This window comes from Crocuta crocuta, unplaced genomic scaffold (assembly GCF_008692635.1).
Source record: "Crocuta crocuta isolate KB4526 unplaced genomic scaffold, BGI_CrCroc_1.0 scaffold296, whole genome shotgun sequence".
In the NCBI taxonomy this organism is placed as follows: Eukaryota; Metazoa; Chordata; class Mammalia; order Carnivora; family Hyaenidae; genus Crocuta; species Crocuta crocuta.
Window position 1 is genome coordinate 30,334 of NW_027530504.1, and position 12,539 is coordinate 42,872.

Genomic DNA, 12,539 nt, shown 5'->3' on the forward strand with positions numbered 1-12,539 from the left:
AAACCTGACAATAAACTATTAAAAAAAAAAAAAGAATTATGCCACATTTCCCCTGCCTGTGCTCTATAAATGGAAGAGCAAGGCCTAAATGACAGCATGTTTGTTTACAACATGGGTTACTAAATATTTTAAGCCCAGTGTTGAGACCTATAGCTGAAGAAAAAAAGATTCCTTTTATATATTTTTAAATATATTTATTTTTGAGAGAGAGAGTAACAGTGTGAGCAGGGGAGGGGCGGAGAGAGACAAGAAGACACAGAATCCAAAGCAGGTTCCAGGCTCTGAGCCGCCAGCCGCCGTCACACTGACCTGGCACCTGTGGAAGATTCTGATTGGCTGAAAGCTCACATGATGAGTAGCATTTTCTAGCAACAAAGTATTTTTATTTTATTTTTTTATTTCATTTTTTTAGCCTTTATTTTTGAGGGAGAGACAGAGACAGAGTGCAAGTAAGGGAGGAACAGAGGGAGACACAAAATCAGAAACAGGCTCCAGGCTCCGAGCTGTCAGCACAGAGCCCGACGCAGGGCTCGAACCCACGAACTGCAAGTTCATGACTTGAGCTGAGGTTGGTGGTTTGACCGACTGAGCCGCCCAGGTGCCCCTAAAGTGTTTTTAAATTAAGGTGTGTATATTGGTTTTTTGGACACGATGCAATCGCACGCTCGATAGACAGCAGCGCGGTTGATTCTTGAACAACCCAGGTTTGAACTGTGTGGGTCCGTTTATGTGTGGATTTTCTGTAGTGCGTTACTGTGAATGCATTTTTTCCTTCTTCACCACTTTCTTAGTAAAGGTTTTGTCTATAGCTTGCTTCATTGTAAGAATACAGTGTGTAATAGATACAACATACAACGTATGTGTTAACTGCTTATGTTATGGGTGAGGCTTCTGGTCAGCAGTAGGCTGTTAGTAGTTAGGTTTAGGGGGAGTCAAAACATATGTGCAGATTTTCAGCTGCAGGGGGCCCCTAACACCCCACATTGTTCAAGAGTCCACTGTGGGGTGTGAACATAACTTTTATATGCACTTTCATACACACAGGCCAAAACATTCATTTGATTTTACTGCGATACTGGCTCTATCGTCGTGGCCGGGGGCCAAACCCGTAGTACCTCTGAGGTGTGCCTACTGTGTGCCGGGCACGGTCCTGAGCCTGCCGTCTCCATCAGTGAATGAAACAAACAGAATCCTCTTCCCTTATGGCGTCTACACCTGGATGAGGGAGACAGTCAGCAAACAAACGAGACGCTTTCAGAAAGTGCTCTGAAGATAGTAGCTTGAGAGTGACGGAGTGGATGATGTCAGGGCACAGGCGGGCAGGGGACGGCTCAGGAAGACGCCGCGTGCCGAGAGGAACCGGCAGGAGAAAGTCGGGGCGGCGCGCTGTGTACAGCTGGCCCCTGAACAGCCTGAGGCAGGGCTGTCCTGCACAGTCACTCCCCCAACACTTAACTACGAATGCCCTCCAGTTGGCCGGAGGCCTTCCTGACAACACAAACAGTTAATACGTGTATGTTATATATACTATACTCTCACAGTAAAGGAAGCCAGAGAAGAGAAAATGTTAAATTCGAAGGACAAACTGGTGGTGGCCAGAGGGGAGGAGGTGCGGGCTGTGAAACAAGTGAAGGAGACGGAGACTTCCGGTTATAAAATAAGTCACAGGGTTGGGGCGCCCGGGGCTCAGTCGGTGAAGCTTCCAACTTCGGCTCAGGTCATGATCTCATGGTTCGTGGGTTCGAGCCCCGCGTCGGACTCTGTGCTGTTTCAGATTCTGTGTCTCCCTCTCTCTGACCCTCCCCTGCTCATGCTGTCTGTCTCTCTCAGAAGTAAATAAAACATTTAAAAAAAGTCACCGGGATGAAAAGTACAGCGTTGGGAATATGGTCAATAATCTTGAATTCATGTTGTTTGGTGACAGACGGCCACTACATTTATCATGGTGAGCTCTGTATAGAATTGTCAAATCCCAAGTCATGTGCCTGAAACAAATATAACATTGCACAGCAGCTATATGTCAATGATAAATTTAAAAAATTGTTTAATGTCTATTTACTTTTGAGAGGAGGGGGGCAGAGAGAGAGACACAGAATCCAAAGCAGCTCCGGGCTCCAAGCTGCCGGCACAGAGCCCAACGTGGGGCTCCCACCCATGAACCGTGCGATCATGACCTGAGCCGAAGTCGGACCTTGGCTGAGTCACCCAGCTGCCCCAATCATCAATTTTTTAAAAAAAAGAAACCCCATATCCAGCAGCGTCTCCCTCACCCCACCCTCCCCTCAGCCCCCAGCAACCACTAGTCTCCTCTCGGTGTCTGTGGATTCGCCTCGTCTGGACATTTCACATGAATGGAATCCCACAGTCTGTGGCCGTTTGTGACTGGCTCCTTTCCCCGAGCATCATGTTTCCAGGTCCCATCCGTGTCGTAAGGTGTGTCGGCACCTCGCTCCTTTTCACAGCACAGTCGTGCTCCAGGGTATGTGTGTGACATGTGCTCACCCGCTCATCAGCTGATGGACACTCGGGGTCCGAGGGTAACTCCCATGTTTCACATTTTGAGGAACCTCAGGCTGCCGGCCGTGGTGGCTGCACCGTTCACGGCGTGCGAGGGTCCCTGCCTCTCGGCGCCCTCGCCGGCACTTGTCACTGTCTCCTGCGTCGCTGCCCCGGGGGGTAGGAAGCGTTCCCACGGTGGCTTAGCTTTGCGTCTTCCTACTGAGAGGCGACACCGAGCATCTTTTCATGTGCTTGTTGGCCGTTTGTACATCTTCTATGGAGAAGTGTCTGTTCAGAGGCTTTGCCCCCTATTTGCTTGTTTTTGAAAACAAAAGCTACTTCCTGCACGGGAAGCCCACGAGAAAACTTAAGAGAAGTGGTTGCTTTTATAAATCGGAGCCACAGAGCAGAGAAGGGGGAGTAGAGGTGGGGACCAGACTTTTCACCGTAAACCTTTTATATCTTGTGCTTTTGGATCCTGCGAATGTGTTGTGCAAGTAAAAACGTGGGGGTGCCTGGGTGGCTCAGTCGGTTCAGTGGCTGCCTCTGCGTTGCGGCTGGGGTCATGATCTCACCGTTTGTGAGTCTGAGCCCCGCGTCGGGCTCTGTGCTCACACTGCAGAGTCTGATTCGGATCCTCTGTCTCCCTCTCTGCCCCTCCCCCACTTGTAACACTGGCTCATTCTCTCTCAAAAATAAGTAAATGTTAAAAAATTTTAATAAAACAAAGAATAAAAAAGAACTCATGTGAACCAAAAAACCTGCATCAAGTCATCCAAACCCGCCCTCAGCAGCCCCTGGAAGTGGTAGCTGAGGCTCCATTTAAGAACCCATTTGACTCCTGGCCGGTGTGGGTGAACGGGGTCCCCTCCCGGCCTGAGGTCCTCATCTGGGTCCTTCACCCAGCCGGGAGGGAGGTCCCTTGATTTTCCTCCTAGCGGATCATTGGCCTGCCCCGCCCCCCAGTTAAATCGCACCTGAAACCACTGGGGAGGAGGACAGTAGGGATCCAGCAGAGAAGTTAGGAACCTGAGTCAGGAGAAGGGGACGGAGTGTCGCGCCCACATGCCGCCCTTGCAGCTTGGCTTCCTGGTCAAGGCGGCTGGGGGGGGTGGGGCTGGGGGAGGTGGATGTAGTCCCAGCCCTTCTGCCCTTGGGGTCCTAGGCCAAGCAAGCGTGGGGTGTCACAGCGTGTGAGGTGACCTGGGCCAGAGCGCCTGGGACACGCAGGTGCCCAGGAAGTGCCTGCTGACCAAGGTGCCCCTTGCAGGGGAGGGGGAGGGGGTGTGGGCCAGAGGAGGGCCTGTGGCTCCTCACCCTCCATGCCTCATGGGCGCGCCCTGCAGAGAGAGCTCACGGCCAGCAGGGGGCAGCGTGGGGGGGGGGTGCCTGACCGGTGGGGCCGCCGTGGAGCTGTGCCTTGAGCTCAGGTTTCATTCATTCACTCATCCGGTGTTGTGTTGAGCACCTACGCAACAACACTGGGAACACAGCCGTCGGCAAAACAGGTAGAAGCCTTACCTGCACGGCGCTAACACAGTCACGGGCGGAGGGGACAGGCCAGACGCTGGAGTCTGTAACTAAAAAGACGTGAATCGTGTTAAGGTGTACGATACCACAGTCACTGAGTGGCCTGACCATCACCACCATCAACTTCAGAAACTCCTCATCACCCCAAACAGAAACCAGTACCCGTGGACTCAGTCCTCACAGTCCCCGGGCCCAAGAGCGGCAGCCACCGTCCCACTCTGTGCCTGTGGATTTGCTTGTTCTAGACCTTTCATATGAGGAGCCTCCTACAGCCCGCGGTCCCCTGTGCACAGTGTTTCCAAGGTCCATCCGCACTGCAGCACGTCTGCACTCCCTTCCTTTTTACAGCCGCGTAATATTCCACGGTGTGGACAGACCACGTTTGTCTGACATTTGATCCATGTTGATGGATATTTGAGTTGTTTCCACGTTGGGGCCTGGGGGGCTTCTGACGGTGACAAGGGCTCAGGGGAAAAGGCCAGGATGGGGTCCGGCAGTGCGGACTGGGGACGGGGCAGGCAGGCCCCCCCGAGGAGGCGCCCTGAGCCAGGGCCCGAAGGAGACAGATGCAGGGTGATAGCTGGGAGAGGAGCTGGCCCGGCCAAGGCGGGGCCGACGCTCAGCGGNACCGCGCGTGGAGGGCCGGCCCCTTTGGGCCCTTCAGGGTCTCCGCCATCCGCGGTCACCACCCCGGGGGGGCGCCTGCTGTGTGTCCCGGCCGCCCGGCGGTTTGGGGGACGGAGAAGGGGCTGGGGGTGCGGTGAGCGGCGCACGCGCACACGGAGCCCCCAAGGTGCCGGCTCGCCCAGGGCCGTCTGGAAACAAACCCCTCCACTTCGGGAAGGAAGGGAAGTTCCCGCCTGGGCGGCTTAGTTAGCTAAGCCCCCGGCTCTTGCCTCAGCCCAGGCCTTCAGGGTCGTGAGTCCAGGCCCCGTGTCGGGCTCCATCCGGCTGTCGCGCCTACTTCGAAGTCCGCTCAAAGCGCGCCGGACTCGGCTGGTGTGGCGGCGGCGCGTGCACGCGGTGGCGGAGGTGCGACCTTGGCTCGCGGGCTCCGGCCTGAGAGGCTGCGGAAGGGCCCGCGCCCCGGCCTCGCGCCGCACGTGAGGCCCTTTCTACACCGAGAGCTTTTCTCCCACGAGCGACGAATTCGGGAGCTCCCCGAAATAGCTGCGGAACTTTCCACGTGCAAATATTCCATCCGGTCCATTAACCAAAATCGCAGCAAATAAACTGTAATCATAAGACCTATTATTAGTGTGGATGCGCGCGAGCAATTACCCTGCGCAGATTCAGACTGTGGGAAGGGCGTGCGTCTGGGCTGGGATTTTTCCAAACCCGCAGAGGTGGTGACATGTGGAGATAATGAGAGGCTACAGCGTGGCACCCGTGCTCCCTCGATGCCGTGGGGATGAGCCGGTGTGTGGCTTGAGATCATCCATGTATTTTCTCAGCTGGTGAACACTTATTAGGCACCTAACGTGTGCCAGGCCACATCAGTGCACTGGGAGAAGCTGTGATGACAAAGACAGGTGGGGGCTCTGTCACTGGGGACCCAGCATCCTCTTGAGGGCAGACAGGTGCTGAAAAAGAAGAAAAAACAGCTAAACAGGATGACTTAAAATACTTTGGATGAGGGGCGCCTGGGGGCTCAGTCGGTTAAGCGTCTGACTTCGGCTCAGGTCACAATCTCACAGTTCATGGGTTCGAGCCCCACGTCAGGCTCTGTGCTGCCAGCTCAGAGCCTGGAGCCTGTTTTAGATTCTGTGACTCCCTCTCTCTCTGACCCTCCCCTGCTCACGCTGTCTCTCTCTCTCTCTCAGAAATAAATACAACATTTTTTAAAAAATTTAAAATACTCTGGATGAAGTAAAATGGGCCTGGGGCGGGGGTGGGGGGTGAGGAACATCTCATCAAGGGTGCTCAGGGAATCCCTCTCAAAGACGTAATCTCTGAGCTGAGACCTAGAGAGTGAGCCGTGCAGAGATCTGGGGGGAGGGTGTTTTGATAAAGGGAATGGCATGTGCAAAGGGTCTGGGGCAGGCACAAGTTTGGCATGGAACAGAGTGGGCAAAAGGAGGAATGTCAGCATGTGAATGAGAGAGGCAGAGCCGTGACGCCACGCCGGGCGTGTGGATTCTACTCTGAGGGCCACGGCAAGCCAGAGAAGGACAGACCTGGTTTGTGCGAGACGACGAGCCACAGTATGAACAGGCAGGGGCCCCGACTGGGGTAGAGAAAGATCCTGAGCCTCCCAGGAGAGGCTCCCTCTGCTTCTCACTCCCGGGGGTGTCTCTGTGTCTCTAGCTTCCTCCAGACCCCGCACCCGAGGCTGGACCAGCTCGGAGGCGGGACGGGCCTCTCGGGCCAGGGACTGACATACCGCATGCCCCCGGGCTCTGCCCCGAGCATGTGCTGTGACCCTTCCTGCGTCTGGTCCAGCGGGGTCTCCTCTTCCCACTTCCCGGGGTAGGAGCTGAGGCACAGAGACGGGCAGTCGCTTGCCCAAGGTCACACGGCAGGTGAGCGGGAGGCTGAGACCTGACCTGAGGCCTGAGAACACGTCGGCGCCCACTGTGCCCCCAGCCTGCCCCGCCCCGGTCTGCCCTGGGAACAGCCCCCCAGAACCAGACGCCGTGTCTCTCTGGGCGGGGTGACTCGGAACCCCAGTCCCCCACACGGGCCCCACCGGGCGCCCCCCGCTCGCCAGCCAGGCCCAGAGCAGGGCCGCCCTCCAGCTCCCCCGTGGGGTGAGGACCCGCGGGGCCAGACTCCCCTTGGTACCGTCCACACCACTTAGAAAACTACCCCAGGGGCCCTGAAGGTGGCGCCGTTGTCTACCTCGAGCACGGGCTCAGGGGGACCAGCTCAGGCTGCAGCCGAGGGTCACCTTCCCAGCCCCCTGGGGTGCTGGTCATCTTTGTAGGGCACCTGTCTCGGGCACCGCTCTTCCTGCTGCGCAGCCTCCATCCACCCATCGGTGCCCCTGTAGGTCTGTGTGAGGGGTGGGGATGCACCCCGNCTGGGTGCAGATATTTTCCTTTATTGTGTTTAAGCATGTTGTAGAGATTTTGAAAACTAAAACGAAAAGGGAAAATAAAAGCGGCCAATACTTCCACCCCTCGGAGGTGGCAACTATTAATTGTGGCATGTGTCCTTCCAGACGTTTTTCTTTTCCTTTTCTTTTTCTTTAAAAAAAAATTTAACGTTTATTGATGTTTGAGAGACAAGAGAGACAGAGCGTGAATGGGGAAGGTCAGAGAGAGGGGGACAGAATCCGAAGCAGCTCCAGGCTCCGAGCTGTCCCCAGAGCCTGATGTGAGTCTGAACCCCCAAACCGTGAGATCATGACCTGAGCCGAAGTCGGACGCTTAACCGACTCGGCCACCCAGGCGCCCCATGGACATTTTTCTAGTTGTGTGTTAAATTCACATTACAGGGTTCATACTAAATACGTACTTTGAGAACCTACTTTTTTTAAATTTCTTTTTTAACATTTTTTTTTGGGGGGGGGGAGACAGAAAGAGACAGAGTATGAGCAGGGGAGGGGCAGAGAAAGGAGACACAGAATCCAAAACACGCTCCGGACGTGCTAACAGCTGAGAGCCTGACACGGGGCTCGAACTCACGAGCCATGAGATCATGACCTGAGCTGAAGTCAGTGCTTGACCAGCTGAGCCACCCAGGTGCTCCGAGAACCTACTTTTTGTTTATCAAATGCTGACATCATTGCTTGTAAACATTTCTCTTAAAGGCCACAGGCTACTCTGGCGCCTGCAGAACCATTCCCAGTGTTGGACATTTAGCTTAATCTTTGTTCGGGGCTTTAGTTTGCTTATTGTTATAAATAAGGCTGCGATGAACATCTGTGAACACGAAGCTTGGTGCTTATTTGGGATTCCTTTTTGCCAAGAAATGCCATTCTTAAGTTATCTCGGGCCCTCGGGGAGGCAGGGGCGGGCGGGGCCCAAGTCACTGTGGCAGGACAGGGTGAAGGTGGGTCCCCAGGAAGCATCTGCGGGGGAGGGGCTGGGGAGCACAGCAGGGGCGTGTCACCTGGAGGTGTGGAGCTTGCGGCTGCGGGCGCGGGGCTCCCCAGGTTTCTTCCTTCTCCCTCTCCTTTGCCGGCTTTTGCTTCTTCCCGTAAATATCCACAAGCCCAGGGCCCTGCCCGGCCTTCCCTCTCAACCCACTCTCTCCCCACCTCTCCCTCCTGGAGCTGAGCCTCCAGCCGGAGTCTCACAGCCTCGCGGATGCGTCCCCTGAGCGTCCCCGGCACATCCGAAAGGGGCCGGGTCCCCTCTCCTCAGGCCCTGCACCTCTTCCTGGGTCTCCAGGTAGGCAAATGGCACTACCGTCCACCGAGTGCCCAAGCTGTGACCCTGGGTGTTGACTTTGACCTTGCACCCTCGTCATACCTCACCCATACGTCTCCCCAACACATTTCTTCTCTCCCATCCTGCCCCTCACTATCCACGGGACAGAGGGAGCACTGGTGTCCACCACCAGACTCAAGACATGCCGTCCCCTTTCTCCAGAGGCGCTGCTCCCCTGGCCCCCCTCCCCCTTGAGCCCATACCCCACGAAGGGATTTGTTTAGTTACTTGTCCCTCCCCGGAATCCTTCTGAGGCCCCCTATCAGCCTCAGAGTGAAGCCCACGCTCTTCAGTAAGTTGACTTTCACTATTGTACTTCTCACCTCCAGGCCTTTGCACATGCTGTTCCAGCTGTCTGTGATGCCTTTCCATGCAGTGTCTGCCTGACCAGCCTAAGTCATCCTTTTAGACTCAGCTTCAACATCCTGCCCTCCAGGAAACTTCCCTTCTTCCTTCCTGGAGCCCTTTCCTCAAAGAACTTGCCCCTCCTTCCCTCATATCATACAGGCTTCTGTGTACCCTTCTAGTGAAACAATCGCTCTGTATTATAATATTCACTCAGAATTACAACGATTAGGAGGCACACGTATTAGGACTTTTAGTTGTAAGTGACAGAGTGCCCACTTCAAACTGGCCTAAATGAAATGCAGTTCTCAGATTTCCTCAGAGCTTCAGGCATGGCTGGACCCAGAAGCCGCAGTGCTGACACTGGGTCTGTCCCTCTTGTGCTCTGAGTCTAGCTTCCGCCTGCACTGGCTTCCTCCTCGAGGGGCCCCATGGAAAGTGCTGGCTCACACCTTTCAGATTTAAGTTTGAATTCCAGTTCAGAGCTCCTCTCTCCTAACCGTGTCTGTGGGGTCTGGGCCTGCCTCTCCTGGGCCCAGCTTGAGTGCCATGCCTGCCCTTGGGGGTGGAGTCAGCCCCACCTGAACCCCAGACGCTCAGGGGGATGCAGGGGTGAGTGCCGGGATGGGGGCGGCTGGGCAGGGAGAGGTGCCGGCTGTCAAGGCCTCAAGACGTGTTCCCTTCCTCCGGGCAGAACACATGGCTTTTTATCTCTTTCTACCTCTAAGTGCCCCCACTGTGTAGACGGGCCTGGCCCAAAGCAAGAAGTAGTCAGCATTCTATGGATGAAGAAATAAGCGGATGGAGAATGAGTGCGGCTCTGTGGTCGGGAATGCTCGTGGCCCGATGAGCTGGGGGCTGGGCAGTGGCCACACTGGCTGGTCCCCAGCCACACTCAGCCCAGCATGAGGACTCCCGGGAAGACCCAGGAGGAGACCACCCGCAGACCAGCCTCTGGCCATGACGTAAGGTGGCCACAGAGGGCTGCTGTCCCCGTCACGTGGGCCTGAGGCCTTTCCAGTCTGTTTCCAAGGAGCGGTGCCAATCACCAATAGACCCAGACAGACACACACGTGCGCACACACGCACACACGCAGATACACACGCACATGCACACAGAACCCTGCAGCTGAGGAAAGCAAGAGGGATTCCTGGAAAGGAAAGTGACAGTCACCACCCCCACAGTGACCACGGATAGCCCTGCGCCCGTCCCCGAACGCTGCCACACACGTCCCTGGTCTTCTCTGACCAGCTCAGAGCAGGGCCATCTCCGCAGCCCACACCGACACCCGCCCTGTGCCCACCCCGCCTGGTGTCCCCTGCGTCAGCACGGGGCCCCCCAGCCAGGGACCCTCGGACCCCTGAGGCCAAAGGAGGGCTTCAGGCGAGCAAATCTCCTTTCATAACCGTATTTATCTGAATATTTATTTGTGGTTAAACTTGCCTCTCAAGTACACGGTTTGCTGCAGCGACAGGAAGTTTCGCCTTTAAATAAAAGCTATTTTTAGATTTAAGAAAACTATTAATCAAATTCGTCAGAAGGGTGAGAAGTGGGAGGTGCTGTGAGGTTTGTGTGGGGCCACCAGAGGCTCTCGTTTCAGCTGGGGCGGTAGGAGGTGTGAGCCCAGTCTTCCAGGCCCGGCTCCGCGGGTCTCAGCGGTGACCTTCCCAGCAGCCCGGCCGGCTCGAGAGTGTGGCTAACGCTTCCGGGGCGAGTAGCTGCACGAGCCCCTCTGTTTGCACGTGGTAACTCCCTTGGACCTTGCCTGGAGGTAGACGGAGATGCCCTGCGAGCCTCAGTGCATGAATGTCGGGGCTGACGTGGGTCACCCGCCCAGAGTCACACGGCGGGTGGCAGAGGTGGCTCCCAGCCTTGACTACCCCGGGCACACTGCTATGAAGGCGCAGGGGCTAGGGAGGTGGGGAGTGGAGACGGTATGGCACCTATTAGAAGGGGGAGGGAGCCCGCCAGGGTGCCTCTCGTTCACAGCCCCGCCCCCCCCACCCCCCCCGCNGGCTGCTCCCAGCAGCCTCTGCTCCGGCCAGTTCTCGCCCTGCAGGTGAGCAGGACACAGAGCCCCTGCGTCTTCCTGGGCGCAGCCCCCCCCCGCCCCGCTTCTCATGGCCTCTGCCAGCTCCGGAGACCAGGGCCGTCCTTGGCAAGGCTGGTGCAACCGCGGGAGAGCAGAGACTGGTGCCAGCCCTGTGGCTTCCAATCCCCACCGGCTGGGGCTCAGAATGGCACTGAGGAGCGGCAGCGGTTCAGCCCTGTGTCAGGGACCCCTCCGAAAGCTGCCCGGGGGCTGGGGTCTTGTCTTCCCCCCAAATACCGGGGACAGGGCACCTTGGTGGCATGTGGTGCACTGCAGCGAGGGTGTTTGCCAGGCCTCCAGAAGTCCACACACGTTTCCAGAGATATTTGCTGTAGCTGCCTCCTCCCTTCCTCCTGCCTGCCTGTGAGGCGGGGAGGGCGGGGGAGAGGAGGGGAAGGGGTGCAGACGCAAGGGGGGCTGTGCTCCAGGCTGCCAGGCCCCTCTCAGCAACCAGCGACGGGAGCCCAGCCCACGGCTCTGATCAGAAAAGCCTAGGATTTGGCAGCTCAGCAAAGAAGGGTCTGCTTTAGAGACTCCGGCATTCGGCGTCCCGAGTGGGACGTTGACCGGGGAAAGGAGTGCAGAAAGCGACCGGCAGCGTGGTTCTGTTTGCGTGAAGTTTAAAGCGCGTGCAAGCATTCCTGCCTTGTGGGGCACCTGTCTGTGTACGAACAGTGTGTAGGAACGATTCGCGTCGCAGTGAATTCGCTGTGAACGTGTGAGGAGGGAAGGGGAGGAGGCAGAGCAGAGGCAGCGACGCGGCTTCCGTCACATTTGTGACGCTCTCATTCTTGTAGCAGACACTGTGTACAGTGCAGTTTACTGTATTTCTCACTCTTTTTTTTTCATGTTTTATTTATTTTTGAGAGACCGACAGAGTGTGAGTCGGGGAGGGGCAGAGAGAAAGGAGACACAGAATCTGACGCAGGCTCCAGGCTCTGAGCTGCCAGCCCAGAGCCCGATGTCGGGCTCAGACTCATGAACCACGAGATCATGACCTGAGCCGAAGTCGGACGCTTACCCGACTGAGCCACGCAGGCGCCCCACTGTATTTCTCTTTATGCCTTTTGGTGTATGTAAGTTTTTAAAATTTCACAACTTAATAAGATGCCATGTTTTAGGGTCCGTCCATGTAATTCTTCATATTTTCTATAGACATATAAATGTAGCAACACACTCGGCCAAAGTTCTGGAAGCCTGCGTTCCAGACAGAGGACAGCAGTTACCTCTACAGAGGTGGGCAGGGGGGTAAGCTGTAGGGATGTGGTCAAGGGGAATTTATTTTGTTGGAAGAGAAGAGATTTTCAGATTATTTGTGCAATTAAGATTCTGTTTCTTTCAAATGTAAAGCTGAAGCTAAGGGGGAAAAAATCCAGGATTTGGAGGATTTGTGATTCTGAGCTTTGAAGAGTCAGAATGTTGACAGTTCTGTGTCAACATTCTGTTCTGTGGCTGGAGCAGTTGGCGGCCTGAGGGCAAGGGCGAGGGCTCCATGCTGCCCCGTGGAAGGGGTTCAGTCCCTGGGGCTCCCTCCCGTGTGCCCGTCAGCCAGCAGGTTGGAATTTTCCAGTCTGGGAGGGGAGTCCTGGATGTGGAAGATTTCCCCTCCTGCTCTTTGTCAGACACCTTCTCATTCTGGTCTGGGTTGCTTCCGGGGGCGGCAGGTCAAGGCGTGGGTGTGGGGGGGCACAGGTTA